This window comes from Salvelinus sp. IW2-2015, linkage group LG4q.1:29 (genome assembly GCF_002910315.2).
Source record: "Salvelinus sp. IW2-2015 linkage group LG4q.1:29, ASM291031v2, whole genome shotgun sequence".
NCBI classification, from domain to species: domain Eukaryota; kingdom Metazoa; phylum Chordata; class Actinopteri; order Salmoniformes; family Salmonidae; genus Salvelinus; species Salvelinus sp. IW2-2015.
In genome coordinates, this window is record NC_036842.1 from 78,388,111 (window position 1) to 78,415,515 (window position 27,405).

General features: G+C 41.5%; 1 pseudogene; it reads right to left on the reverse strand.

The window, feature by feature from the left end:
- Positions 1 to 27,405, reverse strand: part of LOC111961023 (pyruvate dehydrogenase protein X component, mitochondrial-like) — a 73,038-nt pseudogene that overhangs the window by 12,524 nt on the left and 33,109 nt on the right.

Genomic DNA, 27,405 nt, shown 5'->3' on the forward strand with positions numbered 1-27,405 from the left:
ATCTCTCAATGGGAATCATGAGCAGAACCAGGAGTTTCACCTGACCATGTAAACTAAGAAGGAACAACTTGGGACCTTGCGCCACCCCTTCACATCTCCAGGGGTTTCTGGACTGGCTCTGGTCCAAGTTTCAAAAACACCTTTGGGTGGTTGTTATGACATTCTTACGATGTTCCCTCTCTCTCTTTACTTGGAGAGTACATGTACCACCCTTCACTGAGAATAGCCATTCAGCAGAAGTGACATGGAACACATGTTGTGAAAAATGCTTTGGCTAATTTCATTGCTGGAGAGATGGGATGAGAAGTGAGACTGAGAGGAGCACAGGCAGGACAGAATGGGTTAGACACTGCCAGGCCTGCCTAATTACTTCACATCCGATCACAACAACAAAAACTACCCCTCCTCTCTCCATATCTTATTCAGTTTCTCTATCTCCCTCCCCACTTCCTTCTAACCGCTCTGTACTGTGTTATATACTACATTGCGATATGCTGTGCTACTACGAGCTAAATCCCATCCAGGTCTTATAGTGCTAGCATAGGTCTCATGAGTGTTCAGCTGGGTTGTATCATGTAGTGCTACTGTGTACTTGAACACAGCCAGCCTTCATATTTGACCAGCTTTTTGTTGTGCTGTGCCCTGTTGTGTTCTGTTATGTAGTGTTCTGTTCTGATGTGTTGTGTTGTGTTCTGATGTGTTATATTGTGTTCTGATGTGTTGTATTGTGTTCTGTTATGTTATGATGTGTTGTGTTCTGTTATGCTGTGTCCCGATGTGTTGTATTGTGTTCTGAAGTGTTGTATTGTCTTCTGTTATGTAGTGTTCTGATGTGTTATGTTGTGTAGTGTTCTGATGTGTTGTATTGTGTTCTGTTCTGATGTGTTGTATTGTGTTCTGTTCTGATGTGTTGTATTTAGTGTAATTTCAGTTACAGTTTACAGTAAAATGTGTTGTGTTCTGTTATGCTGACTTATGCTGTGTTATGATGTATTGTCTTCTGATGTGTTGTGTTCTGATGTGTTGTGTTCTGATGTGTTCTGTTCTGTTATGAAGTGGTCTGATGTGTTGTGTTCTGTTATGTAGTGTTCTTATGTGTTGTGCCCTGTTATGTTGTGTTATGTTACGTTGCGCTGTAGCCTCACCTTTGGCCATCTCCTTGCGGAGCTGCAAGATGGCCAAAGGTCACAGTCGACGGTGGCATAGGCATGGGGGATGGTGGTCTTGGACTGCGTTAGCCTCTGGTCAATGACACGCCGCACGTTGGAGGCAGTGATCTCTGTGTAGGTACACTAGGAAAAGAGAGGAGAGGCGAAAATTGAAGAATGTCAGTCAGTCACTGTGCAGATTTATGTTTCTAGATGACTTTATGACTCAGCTTCCAACAATAACTCCATTCTGGACAAATTCACTTTCACCTGAAATGTAACCCCCCCATCCCTTCCTCCCATTACAGGTTACAGACACTCATCTGAAGTTAGACTTTCCTCTGAAGCTATAGTACTCTCGATGCTATTTAAAAAATAGTTACAAAAGATAGATTGATTGATTGTGATCAATGTTGCTGAACTAAAAATGGGACCAACTCTAAGGTGGTATATTGGATCATTTATTTGTGACTAGTCAATGTAGTGGTCTTGAAAATACAATATGGGAAACAAGACAAGGAGGAAATGTGCCATTTTTATAAACATTACTGAAATAACCATTATGACTAAATCCAGGACGTAATTTCCTAATTTACTGTGTAAATCTTTCCTTCAGTAACCCCTTCTGCAGTAATGCAACATTTAGTACTCAACAAAGTCATGAAACTTAACAGGATCTTTCCATCCGCATTACAGTGATAAAGATGCAGGGATGGAAAGCAGGCTGGGTGCCTGACCATGGCCAACCCCAACTAGTCTGGGTCGTCTTTATGAGGCTGCTTCTTGGAGTGTTTGGACAGGCCTGGCTCTAGCTTGGCCAGGGTCTGGGCTCTGTCTGAGTACAGGAGGAGCCTTCTATCTACTTCACAATACAGAATTGTCCAATAATCACTAGACTACTCGAAACAAAGGCATCAAATCAGGCTTAACAAAACAAAGCTATCAAATAAACGTACAAATACAGTTGAAGTCGGAAGTTTACATACACCTTAGCCAAATACATTTCAACTCAGTTTTTCACAATTCCTGACATTTAATCCTAGTAAAAATCCCCTGTCTTAGGTCAGTTAGTATCAACACTTTATTTTAAGAATGTGAAATGTCAGAATAATAGTAGAGAGAATGATTTATTTCAGTTTTTATTTCTTTCATCACATTCCCAGTGGGTCAGAAGTTTACACACACTCAATTAGTATTTGGTAGCATTGCCTTTAAATTGTTTAACTTGGGTCAAACGTTTCGGGTAGCCTTTGACAAGCTTTCTACAATAAGTTGGGGGAATTTTGGCCCATTCCTCCTGACAGAGCTGGTGTAACTGTGTCAGGTTTGTAGGCCTCCATGCTCGCACACGCTTTTTCAGTTCTGCCCATATTGGGATAGAGGGCAGGGCGTTGAGATGGCCACTGCAATACCTTGACTTTCTTGTCCTTAAGCCATTTTGCCACAACTTTGGAAGTATGCTTGGGGTCATTGTCCATTTGGAAGACCCGTTTGCGACCGAGCTTTAACTTCCTGACTGATGTCTTGAGATGTTGCTTCAATAAATCCACATATTTTTCCTCCTCATGATGCCATCTATTTTGTGAAGTGCACCAGTCCCTCCTGCAGCAAAGCACCCCGACAACATGACGCTGCCACCCCTGTGCTTCACGGTTGGGATGGTGTTCTTCAGCTTGCAAGCCTCCCCCTTTTTCCCGCAAACATAACAATGGTCATTATGGCCAAACAGTTCTATTTTTGTTTCATCAGACCAGAGGACATTTCTCCAAAAAGTACGATCTTTGTCCCCATGTGTATGTGGAGGTTTTGGAGCAGTGGCTTCTTCTTTGCTGAGCGGCTTCTCAGGTTATGTCGATATAAGACTTGTTTTACTGTGGATATAGATACTTTTGTACCTGTTTCCTCCAGCATCTTCACAAGGTCATTTGCTGTTGTTCTGGGATTGATTTGCACTTTTTGCACCAAAGTACGTTCATCTCTAGGAGACAGAACGCATCTCCTTCCTGAGCGATATGACGGCTGCGTGGTCCCATGGTGTTTATACTTGCGTACTATTGTTTGTACAGATGAACGTGGTACCTTCAGGCATTTGGAAATTGCTCACAAGGATGAACCAGACTTGTGGAGGTCTACAATTTTTTTTCTGAGGTCTTGGCTGAGTTCTTTTGATTTTACCAAGATGTCAAGCAAAKAGGCACTGAGTTTGAAGGTAGGCCTTGAAATACATCCACAGGTACACCTCCAATTGACTCAAATTATGTCAATTAGCCTATCAGAAGCTTCTAAAGCCATGACATAATTTTCTGGAATTTTCCAAGCTGTTTAAAGGCACAGTCAACTTTGTGTATGTAATCTTCTGACCCACTGGAATGGTGATACAGTGAATTATAAGTGAAATAATCGGTCTGTAAACAATTGTTGGAAAAATTACTTGTGTCATGCACACATTAGATGTCCTAACCGACTTGCCAAAACTATAGTTTGTTAACAAGACATTTGTGGAGGGGTTGAAAAACGAGTTTTAATGACTCCAACCTAAGTGTATGTAAACTTCCAACTTCAACTGTATGTTAAATAACAAAACTAAAGCAAAAGTCAAGGTTGCGTTGTTAGGCAGTTATAGACTGAGAGGCCAGAGAAACCTATGTGTGTGTGAGTCATCATGCCACAGTATCCTATTCCCTCACATTATCAGATTATTGAAATCAAATTCCCCCATCACCATACTACTTATAAATAGGTTAAAGTGTTGTCTTAACACTGGAGGTGGGCTTTTTCTCTCTGAGCGATGTACAGCGCCCTGACACAACTACCATGACTTATCAAGAGACCCAGGAGCCTCTCTGCCTCCCTTCTGCCTCCTCACCCACCATCTGTCAAAGGAAGCCGAAGTGATACTGATGTCTCATTTGGAGTCCCAGCAGTCACTGAGCAGCAAGGGCACTTTCATAGAGAGAGCGAGATAAACCTGAGGAGACCAAAGCCGATCGTCTCTCTATGCGTTTCTCTATATTTTTAACAGACATGTTGAGACAGTCGCCTGTGTTGGAGGTTTCTGGTGCTCTCGTCGACATTCGGTTACTCCCTCGTTAAGCCGAGAAGGAGGGAGGGATGGCTATCAACACCAATGTTTTGCACGGCTTACAGACGTCGTACACGTCTCAAACCAAAGGGCTTTATCAATCAATCAGTCAGTTAATAAATACATTTTTACATGGTGTCCTGTTAACACTGTGACCTTGGTGCCAGCCAGAACATAGAAAACGCTGTCAACAGCACACATTCCAAATTACAGTGAGGCTAGAGAAGTTGGTCAGGATCCGGTCAGAGGTCCATGTCTTCAGCTCTCTACACTGTCTCCACTGACCAGATGATTCGGTCTGGATAACCCGTGCACAGCCAAAAGCCCCAGGTCTCTGTCTGTCAGTCTATCGGATGGCTAGGTCTCTCTCTGTGCATGAGGAGTAAGGCGATAGGCATTCATGCTCACTTTGCATGGCATCATAGGGGCTGTGAGTAAACTCTCCTTTGTGCAAACAACGATAAGGATCTGTTCCATAGAAAACCTATCAGAACACATGGCTTAGGGGGACTATTAAGCTTAGGGGGACTATTAAGACACTGCTAATGTCTTCTATGACCGATTATTCATAGACTCTGGAGCAGAATGGTAATACAATGTTTGTTTGTATCTGAAGCCTAGTTGTTTGTGCTTGGTTAATTCCCTAGTATTTCTTCCAAACCCTGCTGGAATACAAAATAACTGTCTACTCACAAATCTCACCGGCTATAACATGCTTATTACTACCAGTACGTGGGACGAGTGTCACGCCCTGACCTGAGTATTCTTTGTTTTCTTTAAATATTTTGGTTAGGTCAGGGTGTGACGAGGGTGGTTTGTGTGTTTTTGTCTCGTCTAGGGTGTTTGTACTGTCTAGGTTTTTTTTTGTAGATTTATGGGGTTGTGTTCATTCTAGGTGTTTATGTAAGTCTATGGTTGCCTAGATTGGTTCTCAATTAGAGGCAGGTGTTTATCGTTGTCTCTGATTGGGAACCATATTTAGGCAGCCATGTTCTTTGGGTATTTTGTGGGTGATTGTTTCCTGTGTCAGTGTTTGTGCCATACGGGACTGTTTCGGTTTGTTCACGTTTATTGTTTTTGTATTTGTGTCCATGTTCAGTTTTCCCTATTAAAACATGGACACCTACCACGCTGTGTATTGGTCCGATCCTTGCTACACCTCTTCAGAGGAAGAAGAGGATGACAGCCGTTACAAAGAGGTGCCACAACAGGAATAAACAGGAAGAAATTAAGGACATGAAAGCCACAAATCACACCATTTAAATACCGATAGGCACGTGGAAAATATTTGCATAACCTTGGCTTTCTGATTGAGGGACTTATTTACTGCAATATGCTGTTCCTCCCCCACATGACATTATACAAATGTTACTTAAGGCTAGAAAGAGGCTCCAACACTTACAGGCAAGGGAGTCATGTGAAGTCAGGAGTTAATCAATCAACGTGAACCTTCTATGTGAATCTGTGACAACGTGCCCTCAATTCAACCAATCATAGATCTTGATAAATTGTGGGTAATGCCGATTATCTTCAGTGAATTGCAGCACTGAGAGAGGGCAAGGTAGAGTGTGTGTATAGGGTAAGGAGGGTAGGAGCCCATAGTGAGTCATACTAACCTTGAAGTGGTCCCTGTCTCCCTTTATCTGCTCGCAAACCAGTGAGTCTTGAAGAGTTAAACACACTCGTCTCTAACCCTGGCCTTAAAAACTTCTTGTCAATAGGGGGGCGCTATTTTCACTTTGGAAAAAATCGTGCCCAATTTAAACGGCCTCGTACTCTATTCTAGATCATACAATATGCATATTATTATTACTATTGGATAGAAAACACTCTCAAGTTTCTAAAACTGTTTGAATTATATCTGTGAGTAAAACAGAACTCATTTGGCAGCAAACTTCCAGACAGGAAGTGAAAATTCTGAAAATGGGGCTCTGTTTCAGGGCCTGCCTATTCAACTGGCTTATATTTATCGATATACATGCACTTCATACGCCTTTCACTAGATGTCAACAGGCAGTGGAAGGTGGAATGGGGTGTCTAGCTTGATCTGAGGTCGAACAAGAGCTTTWGGAGTGGCAGGTCARGAATTTCCTTTCTCTACCAAGRCGCGCGAAGCACCTCGATATTGTCTTCTGATAAGCGTTCGGTTTACACGGCGAATATCTCCGGCTCTGATTTTATTTGATACATGTGATAATAACATCGTAAAGTATGTTTTTTCAACCGAGTTTTATCAGATTATTCAACGTTTATTGGGACTTTTGGAGTTTTCCGTTCTTTGCGTCGAGAGAAAATGGGAACGTCATCAACATTGGCTAGCATTGTGGCGCGAATTCGACAGAAGAAAAGGACATTCTAAAACCAAACAACAATTTATTCTGGACCAAGGACTCCTTGTACAAGATCCTGATGGAAGCTCAGCAAAAGTAAGAACAATTTATGATGTTATTTCGTATTTCTGTGGAAAATGTTGATTCCTATTCTCTGCCGTTTTGGCGAGCGCTGTCTCGCAATAACGCAAGCTGTTTGTTATGGTAAAGTTATTTTTAAAAAYCTAACACGGCGGTTGCATTAAGAACCAGTGTATCTTTCATTTGCCATACAACAAGTATTTTTATGTAAAGTTTATGATGAGTTCTTTGGTCAGATTAGGTGAGTGTCCAAAATATCTCKGGAGATTCTGGTGAATCGATGCTACGTATTCACAATGTATAATCAGGATTTGTAGCTCTAAATATGCACATTTTTGAACAAAACATAAGTGTATTGTATAACCTGATGTTATAAGACTGTCATCTGATGAATTTGTTCAAGGTTAGTGATTAATTTTATCTCTATTTTGTCAGTTTTGTGCAAACTATTTTTGCGGGGATTAAATTGCGTTGTGTGTTTGGCTACTGTAGTGAGCTAATAGAAATATATATTGTGTTCGCTGTAAAACACTTAAAAAATCGGAAATATTGGCTGGATTCACAAGATGTTTATCTTTCATTTGCTGTACACCATGTATTTTTCATAAATGTTTTATGATGAGTATTTAGGTATTTCACGTTGCTCTCTGTAATTATTCTGGCTGCTTTGGTGCTATTTGTGATGGTGGCTRCAATGTAAWWCCAGGATTTGTAGCTATAAATATGCAAATTTTCGAACAAAACATAAATGTATTGTATAACATGATGTTATAAGACTGTCATCTGATGAAGTTGTTCAAGGTTAGTGATTMATTTTAYCTCTATTTGTGGGTTTTGTGAAGGCTACCTATGCGGTGGAAACATGGTGAAAATATGCCATTGTGTGTTTGGCTATTGTGGTTAGCTAATATAAATACATATTGTGTTTTCGCTGTAAAACATTTTAAAAATCGTAAATGATGGCTGGATTCACAAGATGTTTATCTTTCATTTGCTGTATTGGACTTGTGATTTCATGAAATTATATTATATGATATCCCTGTCCCGTTAGGCTAGGCTATGCTAGTCATCTTTTTTGATGAGGATGCTCCCGGATCCGGGATGGGTATGAAGTAAAGGTTAACACGCTCGTCTAACATCATGATGTTTTCCACTGAATACAGGTGCACGGCAGTCATGCACTTTCTTAGAAGACTTTGCCCATCCCAAATCAAGCTCTAGCCCAAGAGCACTTTGTGTAGATCTCGATTTAGAAATGTGAGTGTTTAGTGCTAGGGCAGTTTGCTGTGTGTGTGTACTTACCGGTGCTCCAGGCTTGCAAGGTATGGATTGAGGGGGATACATGGGCCTGCTGCCTGGTGGGAGTTGGGCAAGTGCTGGGGTGGCCATTGGACTGGGGACAGCCATTGCTGGGACTATCGTAACTGGAGCTGCCTTGGAATCAGGAAACTTTTTCAGGAGATTCAGGTCATCTCTATGGAGGAAAAGAATGGCACAAGGTTGTTGAGAATATACTAAACAAATGAAGCAAAATAGAAAAGACCCACACATTCACCACCACTTGCACCTATTACCCAGATCAATACAAAGTAAATATAATTTGAACAAGACCAAAGTAATGTAGGCTATGAGTACAGTATGACTCATGGAAGGTGGATCTGGGACCATGGGCTTTGAAAAGACTGAACACTGGGCCACTCCTCTGACACCCTTACAGTCCAAACATCCATGTGCGCAAACACTCATAATGGAAATAAAAACTGCCCTCACTTTGCTCTCACACACCTGTATGCAGTATGACAGTAAATACAGAAACACCAGTATGTAGGTAGGTAGCTAGGCACTAAGCAGCTATTTAGCTGTGTTGTGTTATTGAAGGTCTGAGGAAAGCATACATGATGTACTTTCTATCCCAGCGTAAACATCCAACTCTGGCCTTCCCTGAGTGACTGGGCCTATTGATATGGACCCTGCTTGGCTTTGGGGGAGAAAACACTAATATCTAAATGTATCTCAACCGCAGACCGGAGTCAAGAGCAAAAGTGGTAACTCTCGGTTATGAAATACTCTTAGGACCAGCACAGAGATTGGACGTGAGAAGAGAAGCACTCACCAATCATAAACAAACACTGCCCCACAATGGAGGCCAGGATCGGATGTCAGATGCATTCACTCTCTCATCGGACAAACAGAGCATGCATATTACATGGGCACACTGGGCAGGCTGAACAAGTTAGGAGATGTAGGTAAATAAAAAACCAAAAGAACAAATATGAGCAACGAATGACGTCAACAACGCCCACACATCGCTCTCCAAATTATTAGCTTTATCAATCCAACGACCAATCACAACCACTGAGTGAAAACAAAACCTGACTCTGATTATCATTAGTTTCATCAAGAGTTCCTGAAGCATAATTAATGTGGTTTGTCAGAAAGGCACCTGGCATGGTTCAAAGTCGGCAGCCATCTTTATGGCTTTTTTAAAAAGTTTATTTAAAAAAAAAGGTTTGTACAAAATAGTAAACAAATAAAAACGAATATATCTTGATTAGATAAATATTCAACATCCCCAATACAAGTCTCTTACAACCTTATTCTCTAAGAGCCATTATTCTTTTCAAAATTCTTCAAGCTCTGTCAAATTGGTTGTTGATCAACCTGTGCTTAGCTGTATTCGGTTTCTTTTCATCTAAAAAAACCTCCATCCTAATCCTTGCCGATGACAAGCATACCTATAACATGATGCAGCCACAACCATGCTTGAAAATATGAAGAGTGGAACAGCGATGTGTGTGTTGGATTTGCCCCAAACATAACACTTTGTATTCAGGACATAAAGTTAATTTGTTAGCCATTTTTTTTGCTGCATTACTTTAGTGCCTTGTTGCAAACAGGACGAAAATTTAAAATATTTGTATTCTGTACAGGCGTCCTTCTTTTCACTCTGTCAATTAGGTTAGTATTGTGGAGTACAATGTTGTTGATCCATCCTCAGTTTTCTCCTATCACAGCCATTAAACTCTGTAACTGTTTTAAAGTCACCATTGGCCTCATGGTAAAATACCTGAGCAGTTTCCTTCCTCTCCGGAAACTGAGTTAGGAAGGACGCCATCTTTGTACTGAATGGGTGTAGTGATACACCATCCAAAATGTAATTAATAACTTCATCGTTCTCAAAGGGATATTCAATATCTGATTTTTTGTTACCCATCTACCAATAGGTGCCCTTTGCGAGGCATTGGAAAACCTCTTTGGTCTTTGTGGTTGAATCTGTGCTTGAAATCCACTGCTCGACTGAGGGACCTTTCAGATAATTGTATGTGTGGGGTACAGAGATGAGGTAGTTGTTAAAAAATCATGTTCAACACTGTTATTGAGCACAGAGTGAGTCCAGACAACTTATTATTAGACTTGTTAAGCACATTTTTACTCCTGAACTTATTTAGGCTTGCCATAAAAAAGGGGTTGAATACTTGTTGACTCGAGACATTTCAGCTTTACATTTTTTATTAATTTGTAAACATTTCTAAAAACATAATTCCAGTTTGACATTATGGGGCATTAATGGGTAGGCCAGTAAAAAAAAATCTAAATTTAATCAAATTGAAATTCAGGCTGTAACACAACAAAATGTGGAAAAAGTAAAGGGGTGTGAGTACTTTCTGAAGACACTGTATGGATAACAGGGTTTGGCGTTTTGTGATCGACCCACTCCGTTTTCCACCACAAAACACCAGAAAATGGCCAAAAAGAGTAGAATCAGCTCACCTGCTTTTACACGATGATTTGACTATTAGATGATCAACACTTCTTTAGATAAAAATAAAAAAGGAATAGTTCCACCATATTAAAATGAAAGTTGACCTGCACTTTAGCAAGAATTTAGTCATATAAAAAACGTAATCTTGAATTCGCCATGTGGTCTATATTAAAGAGCACTTCCTTTCATTTAACATGCTTTTAAATTCAATATTGGTGCACAATTTCTACTTCAAAAGGGACTGGTTACATGAAACGACCCACCTGCTGCAACATTAGGATTTATTTGAAATGATCAAATAAAATAAAATACAATTAACATTGTCACCTTTATGACCAGACACTGCCAATTAGGCTCTAAACAATGACACCGTCACTCCTACAAAGAGAGCAGTGTGGACATGTGAAAGTAAAGGGTGGGGGAGAGATGGAGGAAGAGAAACTAAGAAGAGGAAAAAGAGATGTAAATAGAGTAGGAAGTTCTGCCCCAGTATTCCTAATCTTTGCTTTCAGGGAGGGTGTGTCAAAGCCGGGAGGTGGGGCAAGGAGGGTGAGGCAGGTATCAGGTGTGATTGCTCAGAGGTCTCTAGTTTCACACCAGTGCACTGAGGCCCTCCAACCCCACATCTTTGTCTGAGCCAGCTGCCCCTGCTGCCCTTGTTCATACAGCCGGGAGAAGGCTGGGGCCGCACCCTGCTCTCATTTTCCCTTTCCATGTAGTCCCTCTCTCTTTCCCTCCCTCTCTCCTTACCTCCCTCTCTCCTTACCTCACTCTCATTGTTCTTGGTTATTGTTGGTGGGGACCTTGTTGGAATGTTGGAAATTGTCTAACCACACATGAGAGACACACACAAACAAATGTGCAGGAGCGAACGCATTCACTAATAATTGCAGAGTAAGCAGGCAGGCAGAAGAGCCCGGTTCCTTCAGGTTAGGTAAGCTACAGGAAGCTACATGCCCTCTGAAAACCTGAGCCAATTTGCCTGGGTGGCCAAATCCCTACCTGCCACTCCTCTCTCCCTACCCATTCTGCTGATACATGCGCATCTGAATTCGCATGACAGCTCCTATTCAGGCTAAGAGAACACGGCGAGCCCAGCCAGTGAACAAGAGGAGATATGAGATTTAACACCACTGACTATGTCATTACCTCCCTGTGGAGTTTCTTTAAAAGGGACGAGGGCTGCACAGGGAGATTTTCACATTATAACTTGAAGAATAACCCCACAATATACATGTACCAAATATCTACCAAATATCCTCCTATTCCTCTGTATGATGGAGTGAGGTACAGTTCTCCATAAATCCCAAAGTAATATGAAGTGTCTTTTCCATTTGATGAGAACATCAATTGATCAGCTCATAAATCCTGAGCCCAGTCCCCAGTGTGTGGCGATGACATCATCCACTGATAGGCTACTGTGTGCTGCTAGCTGGCTCACTGGCTGGCTGATCCATCACAAGACATCTGATTTTCACACAGGCCATTTACACTCCCACTGACAGACAGACAAGGCAAAAGAGCCTCAAATTCTACGAGGAGGTGACTGGAATATTATTAAAGACGCATGCATAGACAGACAGACAGACAGACAGACAGACAGACAGACACACCACAGACACACGCATGCACAACTCCTCCCCCCCCGACTGTCCTGAGTCAAACCCAGACTACACTGCCATCTGGGACAGAGTGATGATCATGAAAACCTCTTCCTTCCAGTGAAGAAAAGGGTTAGGGTTAGGGTTGATAGACCATGGTCTATCATTCTATGAAAGGAATTCTGTGTTGAGGTATACTGTAAAGGCATAAAACGTAATGCTGATGTTGGTAAAACTAAAGCTTAGAGTTTTCACACCACTTATCAGAGGGCTATAAGACATCTAGAAAATGTATGCTGCGGACAGGTGGAGAATAAATCAAAAGTCTACCTAAAGTAAATGTACAGCATGCCTTGAAATAACTTACGACCACAGACTTCCGTGGACAAATGTTTGTATTTCTGAACCAACCGTTCCCATAAAAACACTATAAATCAGCAGCATTAAAAAAAACTCTACAGCATTTCTCTACCATCCGGCAGGCAAACATACAGTAGCACTCTGAAATGGTGGTTGTGCCTTTAACTTGGTATTGATGTTAACAACGGGGGACATAATCGACTATAATACCCTTGTTGTATGAAGACAATATGGCTGGTTTAGACACACTTCCCTCTGCGGCAGACTAAATGTAAATGTTCACTTTTTAAAGCAAAGTCCACTATATGCTTATACAAGAACATGCCCTGACATGATAACCTATTACATAATGTGACATTAGCTGGTGAACACCCAATAGTCTAATTTACAGCCTAGAAAAGGGCATTACGATATTCATGTATCATACTTGTGTAAATCAATCCCATTAACCATTTATTATGCTGAAACACATCCAGCAAGTGATAAATAGTAATTTCCATGTCATTGAGGTGAGGTGAAGCATGGTAGAGATAGGTAGTGGTGCTTTATCCATCTGTAGCTACCCAGTCATATGTGTTCTCTAAACATGCCATACATGTCAGTCTTAGAGAGGGGGAGAAAAGACAGCAGCCACATGCCTGTCATTGTGTTTGGATAAACATGGCAGGGGGAATGAAAGCTTGAAAGCCTATCAAGACCTTTTTCTCCCACCTACACCCCACACACTTCCCTCCTCTTGAGTTTCATAGTAAACAATGTTCCCCAGAAACACAGGGCCTTCCTCTTCTCCATGAAATTGAGTAGAGGAAAAGACACAGAGAGAAAGAGAGAGACAGACAGATAAAGGGAGAGAGAGCGAGAGAGTGAGAGAGAGAAAGAGACAGAGTACTGTTTACTGTTCATTTCTGATTGTTTATTTAATTTTTGTTTATTGTACATTTCACTTGCTTTGGCAATATAAACATATGTTTCCCATGCCAATAAAGATCCTTTGAATTGAATTAAATATATATAGAGAGAGACAGAGAGACTAATGATATCACAGTTGAGTTTGTGTCAGAGCTGTCATATCACCACTCCACATCGCATCTGTTTATTTTAAACTTACTGAAGGGTTACTTAACAGAGTGGGAGTGTCCGCATGTTTGTTTTGAATTACTTCCCTGCTATATTGGGTGTGTATGAGGGATATTGGTATAGTCAATCACTGAATTAACCTGGCTGACAAGACTCACGTGGTACGCACCTAGGACTGATGCGGTCCTGAAATTTAGTCACCCGGTGATTGTGAAGCAAATAACTGCCGGTCTCACGGTAATTGACTGTTAATTAACATAAACACGTCCAGCATCTCCTGGGTGCCATGCGTAGCCTACAAGCCACTGATGCAGACCTCTAGAACATCTACATTTTAAAAAGTCTAATAAATCCACTTAATACAGCCTACACCTTCACAATAAATATTTTTCATTTTAGACAGGTCTAAAGAAACATGATATGAAGAAAATGTAGTCTATTTCAGAACAGAATAGCATACTCTGAGTCGTCCTTATGTTAAGCCCTGATATGGCTATGGCATATGTCTGTGGGCTACACTGGTTCATTTTGCACACAAGATTTGCTTAGAATTCCATGGCATTATTTTTTATTATTTTATAGTATGAAGAACACAACTGAACATAGCTGAATAAAATAGAAAGAATATTTTCTCCAAAGTGCGCACATTTGGCTATTCTGTGTTGAGCGGTTAACAAAGAAACAAGTCTTCCTATGCTTAATTTATAATTGTTTATGCAACTTTAGTTGTGATACAAACGTTGGACTATATGTTAAAATGTTTAATACATTCTAAGGCTGAATGATGCGACAAATGATGATTTGGAAAAAGTCACATGAAAGGCATGAGCTCTAGTTTGTTTATTGTGCAGGCTGCACAATCTTCATCAGTCTCTCATTCACAATTTAACAAGCACTTGATATTATTCTCACTATGCCTCAAATTTCAAGGCGGAATCCCCCTTGTGTGGCTATAATGCCCGCCTAAAAAAATCCATGCCTTCCATGCCTTCCAAAGTGGCCGTTGTGGCCTTGGGCGGAATATAATAATTATAACTCCCTTCTGCCAGCTGCCGTGCTCCGAAGCACCTCTCACTCACATGGCTCTCTCAGATATCTCAATTCTAATTAGCCAATGTCCGTCACGTGATCGGGTCCTTCTCACAGGCATTTCAGCTAAGAAGTAGACTACAAGTGAAGACAGACATATCGGGACACAACTGTGATCATCCCTCTTATTGAATTCCGAGACAAAACATACTTTTGGTTTTAGTCCACCAGCTTCAAACAGCTGTAAAAATGATATTTTTTGTTACTGAAAAGTTATACTGAGAAACACTATCATTCCACTATTAGCGGGAGATATATTATCAACATCTTCTGAAATTATGATGCAAAAATAAATAAAAAAATCCTTTAAGTCTAAGAAAACAGGGCTAGGTCAGGAGCATCGACAAAGTTGGGGTGACAAAATAACCAATATACTGTAACCGAGCATGTTTTTAACAAAGGACACATGAAACCATGTGACATAGCCTATCAAATGTCAAAGTAAGCATGGAGAGGGATTAGGTTTCTTTTACCTGGTCATCTCCCCTCACTAAAGTAGGCTAAATACTTTGCTGCATTGTTTACCTTAGGTGAACTTTCTGCGTCGGGTGTGGTTCCATATACAGTATCTCCTTACACTCTTTCTTTCACAGACACAAACACGACTAACAAACAAAATGACACACGTGTACAAACATGACAAACAAACAAAATGACACACGGTAACACACAGACACGCACACACGTCTCCCAAAACATATGGTCTGTGTTTCTATGGCCACCAGTGAGCTCCAGAGACTGGGTTGCCATGGAGACAGCTGTGTCTTAATGAGATTCCCAGCAGGGTATGAGGTGGGAAATGAGAACGTTCCATCAGACCCACGTGACAGCAGGTGGCCATTAGAAGCGTGTGTGTCTGTGCGCGCAGATTCACAGCTTCCTCTTGTGTGAGCCCACCCACATAACAGGGTTAACTTTTTATGGCTGCAGGGGCAGTATTGAGTAGCTTGGATGAAAGGTGCCCATTTCAAACGGCCTGCTCCTCAGTCATAGTTCCTAATATTTGCATATTATTATTAGTATTGGATAGAAAACACTCCAAAGTTTCTAAAACTGTTTGAATTATGTCTGTGAGATTAACAGAACTCATATTGGCAGGCAAAATCCTGAGTTGAAATCAAAACAGGAAGTCAGAAATCTGAGCTTGTATGTGTTCACCAGAGTCCTTAATGAAGTCCCCTTGAGCTATTAATGATGTTGCACTGCCTAGGGGTTCCACTAGATGTCAGCAATCAATAGAAATTCCAATGAGATTTCTATGATGTTGTGGGAGAGAATGAGAGCAGAATCAGTCAGGTGTCCATCAAGCAGCCATTTCCTGATCATGCCTTTTCTTCATGCAAGACACTGACGTTCCATTGCTCACGCAGACAAGAAGGAATACTCCGGTTGGAACTTTATTGAAGCTATATGTTAAAAACATCCTAATGATTGATTCAGTACTTAGTTTGAAATGTTTCTTCGACCGGTAATATCACATTTTTAAGTTTTTGTCCAATATAACGCTGACCAGAATTAGCGTTTGGATATGTAAACCAGACGCGCTAACAAAAGAAGGTATTTGGACATAAATAATGGATTTTTTCGACCAAAACAAACATTTATTGTGGACCTGGGATTCCTGGGGCCTGTTGCACAAAAGTAGAATTAAGACATCCGGGATAAATGACTCAGCTGAGCTCAATGAAGCCAAAACATGTGCGTCCAGGCTTAATTGGTTGCACAAAGACCAAGCCAGGATGAGCAGACACGGATTCATTAAGCCAGGTGAAACCAATCCTGGATAGGTGCGCGCTCACGGCTCACTCAAATAGACCCCGCCACAGATCACAGATTAACTGATTTACCATGGCAACTAGAGCCGCGTACTTTTCCCCGTCGGAAGCACAAATCCTCATGGAGGCATACGAGGAGGTAAAAGATTATAATTAAGAAGAAAGGCAACACCGCCACAGTGATAAAGCAAAGAGAAAAAGCGTGGCAAAGTATTGCAGACCGCCTGAATGCGTAAGTAGTGCACAATTACACACTCACCGCTCCGCTGAAATCACAATTACAATTCAAATATTTAATTCACATCTCCAAAAATGCAGTTGTACTGTAATTATGAAACGGTTACATTTTTAATTGAAATGCACTGCAGATATGAGTGAAATTGTGTAAAGTAACTCCATCACACTGTATAAAGCTATGATACATTTTTTGATATTTTTACTGAAAACAAGACAAAAATACAGTAATTTTTTGCAGTGTGACTCCATTAAATGTGTGTGTGTGTGTGTGTGTGTGTGTGTGTGTGGTGTGTGTGTGTGTGTAGATTAAACATGAAACGGGCCAAAACGGACATGGCAGCAGGTCAAAATCAAATACAAGAACATTCTGCAGAATGGTATGTCTCCTGACTAATATTTAACAAAGCACAAGCATATATTGTACCCAGAAGGTGCCTGCTCACACATTGTCTGTACTGTTTTAGCAGTGAAAAAGAATACCACAGACAAGGCACGGGTGGTGGGTCACCAAAGGCTGACCTTACCCCAGCAGAGGACATGGCCTTGGAGCTAAAAGGCAGGCCGTCTTAGAGGGGATCCCTGGGGGAAAGAGACGAGCATAGGTTCCTCCAAGATGCCACCCGCTTCATTCAAGGTATGTCCTTCCATCTCTACATGGGATACAACCACATCATATTGAATCAATTTGGACTGTCTGACTTTGGTTTACCTATTGCCTTGCAGTGTCTGGCAGCACTGTGTTCCTGTTAGAGCCACCAGCACAAGACACAGACGATGCTGATCAGTGAGTACTCCATCAAAGGCATATTGTAGGCCTGGCATGTCTTGTCTACTAGCTTCAATATGAATCCGATTAAATGTGATAGGGTGAAGGCCCCAGTGCAGCAGCAACAGCACATGTGGAGACGATGATGAGGAGGAGACCATCTCTCTGGATTCCAGAAGGCATGAGGTATCATGTTAAGACTGTGAAAGTATTTACTCTACAATGGTGAGGAGTCCTCATCAAAATCAAAAAATCTAATTTCTTTTACAGGACCCAGATGCTATACAGTGGGAAAACCAGCCTGGCAACATAGTGCGTATTAATAAAAGGACACCACATCCTGCCAAATTCCAGCTGCGCTAATTGTATTGTGTTCACAGAGCTCACAAGCTATCAGAAAGTTGTATGGCAACCACCTCCGGCGCCAAATAGAACTGGAGACATAGACATTCAGTACAAGAAGAAAAAGATGGAAAATCTTGCACTGGAGTCCGAAATAAAAAGAGGACAATTAGGAAACTGGACCTTGAAATAAAAAACTTGAGAGGGAGGTGAGATATGCCTTCAGTGTACACTGTATGCTAACTGTACACACAAATGTATTAATCATTATTTTTCTTTCCTCCCCAGCTCCGAAGATGACACAGCTCAAAATAAAAATTAGGTATATTCTCGTAAAGTCAAGTGAGCCATGACATATGAGCTCTTATTGTGAGACACCAGGACGGTGGCATCTTTCTAAGGTTTTTTTTATTTTCCGCAGACTCAGTACAACCAAGTCATCGTTATAAGGCATCGCCCTCTTTTGCCCACCCCGCACAGAGGTGTGGCCACTAGCCTATATGAAGGCCCAAAATTGTGTGTTCCTTCTGCTCTGACAATGGCATGCCCATTCGTGCGAGATGTGGTGGATGAAGAAGCACTTGTGCTGAGGAGAGCCTTCAGGCGAAGAAGGGTCTTCAGGGACCGGTGACCCACTGGCCTTCCTGATGACCATCTATATGAAAGATACAGGTTTTCTGCAGATGGCATCAGGTATCTATGCAGACTACTGGGTCCAGGATTAAGCACCGCACTGCACGGAGCATGCACTGAGTGTGGAGCAAATGGTTTGTGTGGCCTTGCGCTTTTTTGCTAGTGGAGCCTTCCTGTACTCAGTGGGGATGCGAAACAGCTGAAACAAGGCCACAATTTGCCGCACAATAAGGAGTGTGTGTCGGCTATCAAAGCATTAGCAGATGTCTTCATCTCCTTCCCTGGCCACAGAAGACTCTGTGACATCAAAGAGGAGTTCTATAGGATTGCAGGTAGAAGAGAGATTACAAATTACAGGACAACTGTTAACACATAGTAGGATACTCATTACTTTGTGTGCAGGTTTCCCAATGTCATTGGTGCAGTGGACTGCAACACAATAAGGATAAAAGCCCCTCAGGTGCCATGAGGCGTTTTGTGAATAGGAAATCCTTTCACAGCATTAATGTTCAGGTGAACATAACTTTGATATTGTCCATTGACGAACACTCTGCATTGCCAGTGATGTGCATTGATTGGTGTAATATTCCTCATCTTATGATTTCAGATGGTCTGCAATGCTGACTGTGTGATCAGCAATGTTGTGGCAAAATGGCTGGCTCAGTCCATGACTCCAGAATCTTTCGGGCCTCTGAAATCTATCAGTGCTATCACAAGGTAAGCCACACAACCCCTATTTATAACCATCATGGCTGTGTCAAGAATATCACTGTGTTTATGAGGTAGTAATGATGAGATTTTGTGTTGACAGGTGAATTCTCTGGTGTGTTGCTGGGAGACAGGGGGTATGGTGCCAGCCTTTTCTCCTGACACCTTTCACAGACCCCCAGGAAGCACAGCAGGCACAACCATGCCCATGCCAGGACCAGGGCCAGAGTTGAAATGACCTTTGGCCTCCTGAAGGCACGCTTTCACTGCCTTCACAAATTAAGGGTCAGCCCTGTTAGGGCATGTGATATACTGTGGCTTGTGCTGTCCTCCACAATGTGGCTGCCTGAGGAAGGAGAGGGCCCCAGAGTGCCACCAGCCATGGACTGGGACAATCCGGCAATCTTCCCTGATGACGACAGTGGTCGGTGCTGAGGGACCAATATGTGTTGAATTATTTTAGTTAGTATGTGTGCTTTCAATTTTGGTTAAATATGTCCTGCGGTGGCAGAGAGATTTGGGTTTTTTGGGTTCGTTTTTTGACGAATTTGGCCTCTTATGATGTTTGTGCGGTATACTGTGTGTAATACAAGGCTGCAGGGAGGCTACTGCATCCATTCATTTGTCTTGTCAGTTGATGTGTATGGATTTGTCCTGCATTTATTTTAGTGTGCAGACATGCAGGGTGTGTATATACAGACCTTTGAATGTGTATGTATCATTTTGTATAATATGCTTGGATTCTGTGCTTTCCATCTTGTAGAGTCACTGTGACTTCGTTTCGAAAGGAGCTGATGGTTACCTGCTTTGTTTTGTCCTTATTCAATAAAGGAACATAATGTTACACATTGTGTTTTTATATTCATATGGAATGTGTATTGTTTATATGACAGAGTACTAGGGCCACACTGAAGAAAAAGGATAAAGTCATAAATTTATGAGGCTGGTTCTTTCTGCAGAAAAGCTACATATTGTTTTTACAGTTTTGATACTTATGACAATGTGATACTTAATATTCTGGCACATCAGCATGTCTTTGTTTATGAAACCATACTGAAGTACAATTTCACGAAATGCCCACATCTGTCATTTTAACAACTGTCCTCCTTTAAAACAACTGGTTACAATATTATGACTTGTGTTTTTTCCTCTGTGGCCCTAATATTCTATCATTTTATATATAGCTTATAGTCTATGGGAAACTGTAAATTATCTAATGATAGCAACATATCTAAAAATATTTTTTTATCCAAATCATTGAAATTAATGATCACAAACGTTTAAATAATAACAGTGGGTCTAGTTATATTGTGATAACAATGTATAGTGAGCAGTGAAATAACTATTGGTTTCCATTGTGGTGACTGCTGACTGACATTAGGGATGAGATTAAATAGATCCTGGAATTTAGCCTGGTCTGGAGCAGGCTAGCTCCACAGAATAAATCTCCATGGTAATTTATACCATAACATATCCTCCTGCCCCCTATCCATCTTTAGTGCAACCGGATTACGGATCAATTGAGCCAGGATCACCAAGATATCCTGGCTTAATCCCTTATCCTAGTTTTGTGCAACAGGCCCCTGGTGTGCTTTCTGATCCTAATCAACAAAGGTAATGGAATATTTATCATGTATTTTATTGTTTATAGTGACGCTATCTTTGCAGCTGTTGTATGCTACTTTGAGCGCCGTCTCAAATTATAGCGTGCAATAATTTTTCCGTAAAGTTCTTTTGAAATCTGACATAGCGGTTGCATTAAGGAGAGGTATATCTATAATTCAATGTGTATAACTTGTATTATCATCAATATTTATGATGAGTATTCATGTTGAAACGATGGGCTATGCATAGTCACTTGATGTTTTTGCATTTAGTGAATCTTGTAGCCTCAATGTAAACTCAGATTTTTTGATATAAATATGAATTTAATCAAACAAAACATGCATGTATTGTGTAACATGAGGTCCTATGAGTGTCATCTGATGAAAATAATCGAAGGTTAGTGATTCATTTTATCTCTATTCTGGTTTTTGTGAAGCTATATTTAGCTGGGAAAAATGGCTGTGATTATTTTTGGTTTGGTGGTGACCTAACATAATCGTTTGTAGTGCTTTCGCTGAAAAGCCTATTTGAAATCAGACACTTTGGTGGGATTAACAACAAGATTACCTTTAAAATGATATAAGACACATGTATGTTTGAGGAATTTTAATTATGAGATTTCTGGTTTTTGAATTTGGCGCCCTGCACTTGGACTGGCTGTTGTCATATTGGTCCCGATATCGGGACTGCAGCCATAAGATTAAAGCACATTGCAACTCCCTTACCTTTTCAAATTCTGTCACTTCCCTCACTAACTTCATACCTTGCTCGCTCTTTCTCTCTCCCTTTCATTCACACTGTCACTCTTGGTTTTCTGAAGTAAGAAATTGTCAGCTCTGCATTTTCCAATAATGTGTGTGCTTATTTCTGATGTGAGCATCAGCTTTAATCTGGCCTCTTAATGATTATACCTGGAAGTTCTTTGAGCTGCACAGCTTTCTATCCTCCAACACCACCCCTAGTAAAAAACATTATCATCCCGGGACATGAATGTTTGTCTCAAACGGAACCTTCATTATTTCCTCCTCAGAGATATCTGCACTCTTTCATTGACCTTGTTCAGTGTTGTATAACACATACAGTGAGTATTACAAACATTAGGAAAACCTTCCTAATATTTAGTTACACCCCTTCTCCCCTCCATTTGTCCTCAGAAAAGCCTTAATTTGTCAGGGCATGGACTCTACAAGGTGTCGAAAGCAGGGATGCTGGCCCATGACTCCAATGCATCCCACAGTTCTGTCAAGTAGGCTGCATGTCCATTGGGTGGTGGACCATTCTTAATACACACAAGAAACTGTTTAGCATGAAAAACCCAGCAGCGTTGCAGTTCTTGACACAAACCGGTGCACCTGGCACCAAGAAGGCTTAAAAATCCTTCTTTATCCTGTCTCCCCCCCTTCATCTACACTGATTGAAGTGGATTTAACAAGTGACATCAAGAAGGGATCATAGCTTTCACCTGGTCTGTCATGGAAAGAGCTTGCGTTCTTAATGTTTGTATACTCAGTATATACCACCCAGTGCCCACACTCTGTACTTACACGATAATGATATGATCGTCTGCCATGTAGCTAGATTAGAGATAGATTAGAATAGGGGACTCATGTACACCATATTCATTACATTACTATCTGGAACATTTCACCACCCTGAACACAGCTTGTGTGAACTACTCGCTCCCTGAGTGACGATACACACACGATACACATGTGTCCAGTGGGTGTGGCCAGCTGGGGATTCCAGACCGTGTGTGTCCAGGATGTGTCTGGCTGCCGTGCTCAGCCGCAACCTGGGGGGAGAAGACAAAACACACACACAGAAAGACAGGGACCGAGGGACACACACAAAGTTAGTCTCACCGTAATGTCCTGATTGGTCAGAGAATATTGTATTGTATTAGGATCTCTTTTAGTCCTCATTTGGAATAATTTTCCAAGAGTCCATAACTTCTTATGGCTGCAGGGGCAGTATTGAGTAGCTTGGATGAAAGGTGCACAGAGGTGCCCAGAGTAAACGGCCTGCTCCTCAGTCATAGTTGCTAATATATGCATATTGTTATTAGTATTGGATAGAAAACACTCTGACGTTTCTAAAACGGTTTGAATTATGTCTGTGAGTATAACAGAACTCATATGGCAGGCAAAAACCTGAGAAAAAATCCAAACAGGAAGTGGACATTCTGAGGCTGGTAGATTTTCAACCAAGATCCCATTGAAATCACAGCGAGATATGGATGAGTTTGCACTTCCTTCGGCTTCCACTAGATGTCAACAGTCTGTAGAACCTTGTCTGATGCCTCTACTGTGAGATGGGCCGAATGAGAGGGGAATTTGTCARGTCTGCCATGACCTGACCATTCTTTGACCATGCGCGTTCATATGAGGGAGCTCAGTTCCATCGCTCAGTTCCATCGCTCATCTGAAGTCAATGTAATTCTCCGGTTGGAACGTTATTCAAGATTTATGTTAAAAACATTCTAAAGATTGATTCAATACATCGCTTGACATGTTTCTACGGACTGATACAGAACTTTTGGACATTTCGTCAGGTTTTAGTGAATGCGCTTCCCTGACGTTGGATTTGTTTACCAAACACGCTACAAAAATAGCTATTTGGACATAAATGATGGACATTACCGAAAAAAAACGAACATTTCTTGTGGAAGTGGGAGTCCTGGGAGTGCATTCCGACAAAGATCAGCAAAAGTAAGTGAAGATTTATAATGCTTTTTATGAGTTTTGTTGACTGCACAATTTGGCGGGTAACTGTATGGCTTGCTTTTATGGCTGAACGCTGTTTTCAGATTATTGTGTTTTGCCATAAAGCTTTTTGAAATCTGACACAGCGGTTGCATTAAGAACAAGTTTATCTTTAATTCTATGTGAAACATGTATCTTTCATCAAAGTTTCTGATGAGTATTTCTGTTATTTGACGTGGCTCTGCAATTTCTCCGGATATTTTGGAGGCATTTCTGAACATGGCGCCAATGTAAACGGAGGTTTTTGGATATAAATATGAACTTAATCGAACAAGACATATATGTATTGTGTAACATGAAGTCCTATGAGTGTCATCTGATGGCGATCATCAAAGGCTAGTGATACATTTTATCTCTATTTGTGCTTTTTGTGACTCCTATCTTTGGCTGGAAAAATGGCAGAATTTTTCTGTGAGTTGGTGGTGACCTAACATAATCGATTGTGGTGCTTTCGCTGAAAAGCCTATTTGGAATCGGACACTTTGGTGGGATTAACAACAAGATTACCTTTAAAATGGTATAAGATACATGTATGTTTGAGGAATTTAAATTATGAGATTTCTGTTGTTTTGAATTTGGCGCCCTGCACTTTCACTGGCTGTTGTCATATCGATCCCGTTAACGGGATTGCAGCCATAAGAAGTTTTAAACATACAAATTCAATGTATAATCCAAATACATTTTAACATACACTGTATATACAAGTATGTGGACACCCCTTCAAATGAGTGAATTCTGCTATTTCAGTCACACCCGCTGCTGAAAGGTGTATAAAGTTGAGCACACAGTCATGTAATCTCCATAGACAAACATTGGCAGGAAAATGGCCTTCTTGATGAGCTCAGCGACTTTCAACGTGGCACCGTCATAGGATGCCACCTTTCTAACAAGTCAGCTCATCAACGTTCTGCCCTGCTGGAGCTGCCCCGGTCAACTGTAAGTGCTGTTATTGTGAAGTGGAAACTTCTAGGAGAAACGACGGATCAACCGCAAAGTGGTAAGATCACAGAACGAGACCTCCAAGTGCTGAAGCACATAGCGCGTAACATTTGTCTGTCCTCGGTTGCAACACTCACTACAGAGTTCCAAACTGCCTCTGGAACTAACGTCAGCACAAGAACTGTTTGTCAGGAGCTTCATGAAACAGGTTTCCATGGCTGAGCAGCCGCACACAAACCTTGGATCACCATGCACAATGCCAAGCCTCGGCTAAAGTGGTGTGAAGCTCACCGCCATTGGTCTCTGGAGCAGTGGAAATGTGTTCTCTGGAGTGATGAATCAGGCCTCACCATCTGGCAGTCCGACGGACGAATCGGAGTTTGGCGGATGCCAGGAGAACACCACCTGCCCAAACCATAGCGCCAACTGTAAAGTTTGTTGGAGGAGGAATAATGGTCTGGGGCTGTTTTTCATGGTTCGGGCTAGACCCCTTAGTTCCAGTGAAGGGAAATCTTAAGGCTACAGCATTCAATGACATTCTAGATGATTCTGTGCTTCCAACATTGTGGCAAAAGTTGGGAAGGCCCTTTCCTGTTTCAGCATGACAATGCCCCCATGCACAAGCGAAGTCCAAACTGAAATGGTTTGTTGAGATCGGTGTGGAAGAACTTGACTGGCCTGCAAGCAGCTGCCTCATTGGTAACAAAAAAAACTCCAGAGGAACTAGACTAGAGCTGAAGCCTATCCTCTTTTGCCTGGCCAGATAAACTTTTAGAACACATAGCTACAGTCTTTAGAAACAAAGATAGAAAAACAGACGCGTTTCGGCTCCAATACAAATTAAAGCATTTTAATTAATTATGTAAACAGTGCCTTGGTCCTCCTTTCTTTTTGATGACCAATTTACCAAAGAGCACCTTCTGTCTATCAAAACCTACTATTGTGTACCTTAGCAGCGCTTCCTTCTTTCTTTTTCTACTTTAGAACCATTTAAATATAATAAATTGGAAGGTTGTGCATGACTATGGTAATTGTAGGAACCAATCTATTTTTTCAGACTGTCGAGTATTTATCTGGTCAATATGTCAGTGTATTATGTCTGTTTGTAACAGTGTGTTACACACTATCACAATGTATGTAGACACCTGCTCATCGAACATCTCATTCCAAAATCATGGGCATTAATATGGAGTTGGTCTCCCCTACTATAACAGCCTACACTCTCCTGGGAAAGCTTTCCACTAGATGTTTGGAACATTGCTACGGTGATTTGCTTCCATTCAGCCACAAGCATTATTGAGGTCGGGCACTAATGTTGGGCAATTATGCCTGGTTCGCAGTCCGCGTTACAATTCATCTCAAAGGTATTCGATAGGGTTGAGGTAGGCCTCTGCTCTTTAGGGGTTCAAGCCAAGGAGGTGAGACTCACAGTCCTGTGGGGGCTACTCTGGGGAGAGGTGGTGGGGGTGCAGAGCGGGCCATCGGAGGGGGAGGGGCTGCAGCTGCAGGAGGAGGAGCCTGGGTGGTCACGGCTGCCCCAGGGGGAGGGATCTCCAACGTCTTCCAGTCCTCCCCTTCCTCCACCATGGGGGCGATCAGAGTCCCCAGATGCACTGCACGACTGCCCTCCTCCATCTGTGGGAAGACAGACACACTTTTAAAATAATAATCACTTCATCAGGTTGCATTTAATTTGACTTAGACTGCTCAAGAAGACTGAGGAGAGGGGGAGAAAGAGAGAGTGCACAAAATAACAAGTAAAAGAATGAGAAAGGAAGAAGAGCACTAGGGAGAAGAAAGAATGGAGAATAAGTGAGGAACTAAAGAGGGAGAGGCCAAATGATAGGAATAATGGAAAGAGAACAACCCCGGAGAGAGAGGATTTTCAAAATATGTGCACCTCAACACAACATTCATTACTGTTTCCAGAGGGACCATGGGCAGACCTTTCAAATCGCTGTGCATCCATCCCCACTGCCTAATCAATTTACTTCATTTCCCCTGGCCGCTGTTCTGTTCCAAAAAAACACAAACAAGGGTAAAGACTAATAGAGGGGGGAATGGATTGCTTACAGTTTCTTAACCCCCCCTCCCATCGCACATTGATTCTCTCCCTCTCTTTAGCTATCCATTTCCCTTTCTAACAGAGTCAACAAGGCGCAGCATGGATGTCTCTACCCCCTCACAGTCAGCTAGGTGTTTTTCCTCTGTCAATATTGATTAGTTCTAAATGATAGGGCTAGCACAATAGATGGGCCAGGGCCGCGACACTCCATCTATTTCCAAAAGGGATCCACTTATTGAGCTGTCATTCCTGCTAAAGGGCGTAGCTCTGTTTGCCAGATAGGAAGGCAAAATAAGACACAAAGCACAACAACAGCTGTTGGCGACAGGGAGAGCCGTCTTTTTTGATCATGGCGACTCAGAACTTGATCAGGAAGTTGGTTTCTGCGTTAGATCACACAACAAGCCCTTGTAACTGGCTGAATGTCAGTTGGTTCAGATCACAGTATCAGACAGTTTTGAACCATAAGACTTGGAGGAAAACCCACAGCTGTGACTTGTTTAGCCCCACCTCTTCCAAAGTGCCCAAAGGGTTGACGTTTTTCAATATTAAAGATCAGCTTTAATATTGCAGATGGATTGTAGCTTCCATCAATGTAATTGTCAGTACCATTTCCAATCCCCCATATATTTTTTTGTAAATATTTTGCTTATTTTTTGGCAGGGGACATGGGAATCTTTTAAAATACTTTTACTTATGTCTTACGTTGTACACTTCTTTTAATATATTTTATTTCCAGGGAGTTGTTGTATTTTATTATTTGTTTTACTTTTGAACACTGTTTGGGGTGGGGGGATGCAATACAGTGCACCCCCCCCTATTATTGAACTGATTTCATCACCATTTCCAAGGGGGGGTTTGGGATTTTTTGTTTTATTGTCGTGGCTTATCTTGTAAACTTTTAATATGATATTTTATTTAATTAGAGATTGATATTATCATTTCTATTTTGCAAATAAAAACATGTTTATAGTCAAGACTTAGCTTTTCCTTGACGGTGACACATTGGCAGTCAGGATCTCTAGTCTCCACTAAGGAGACC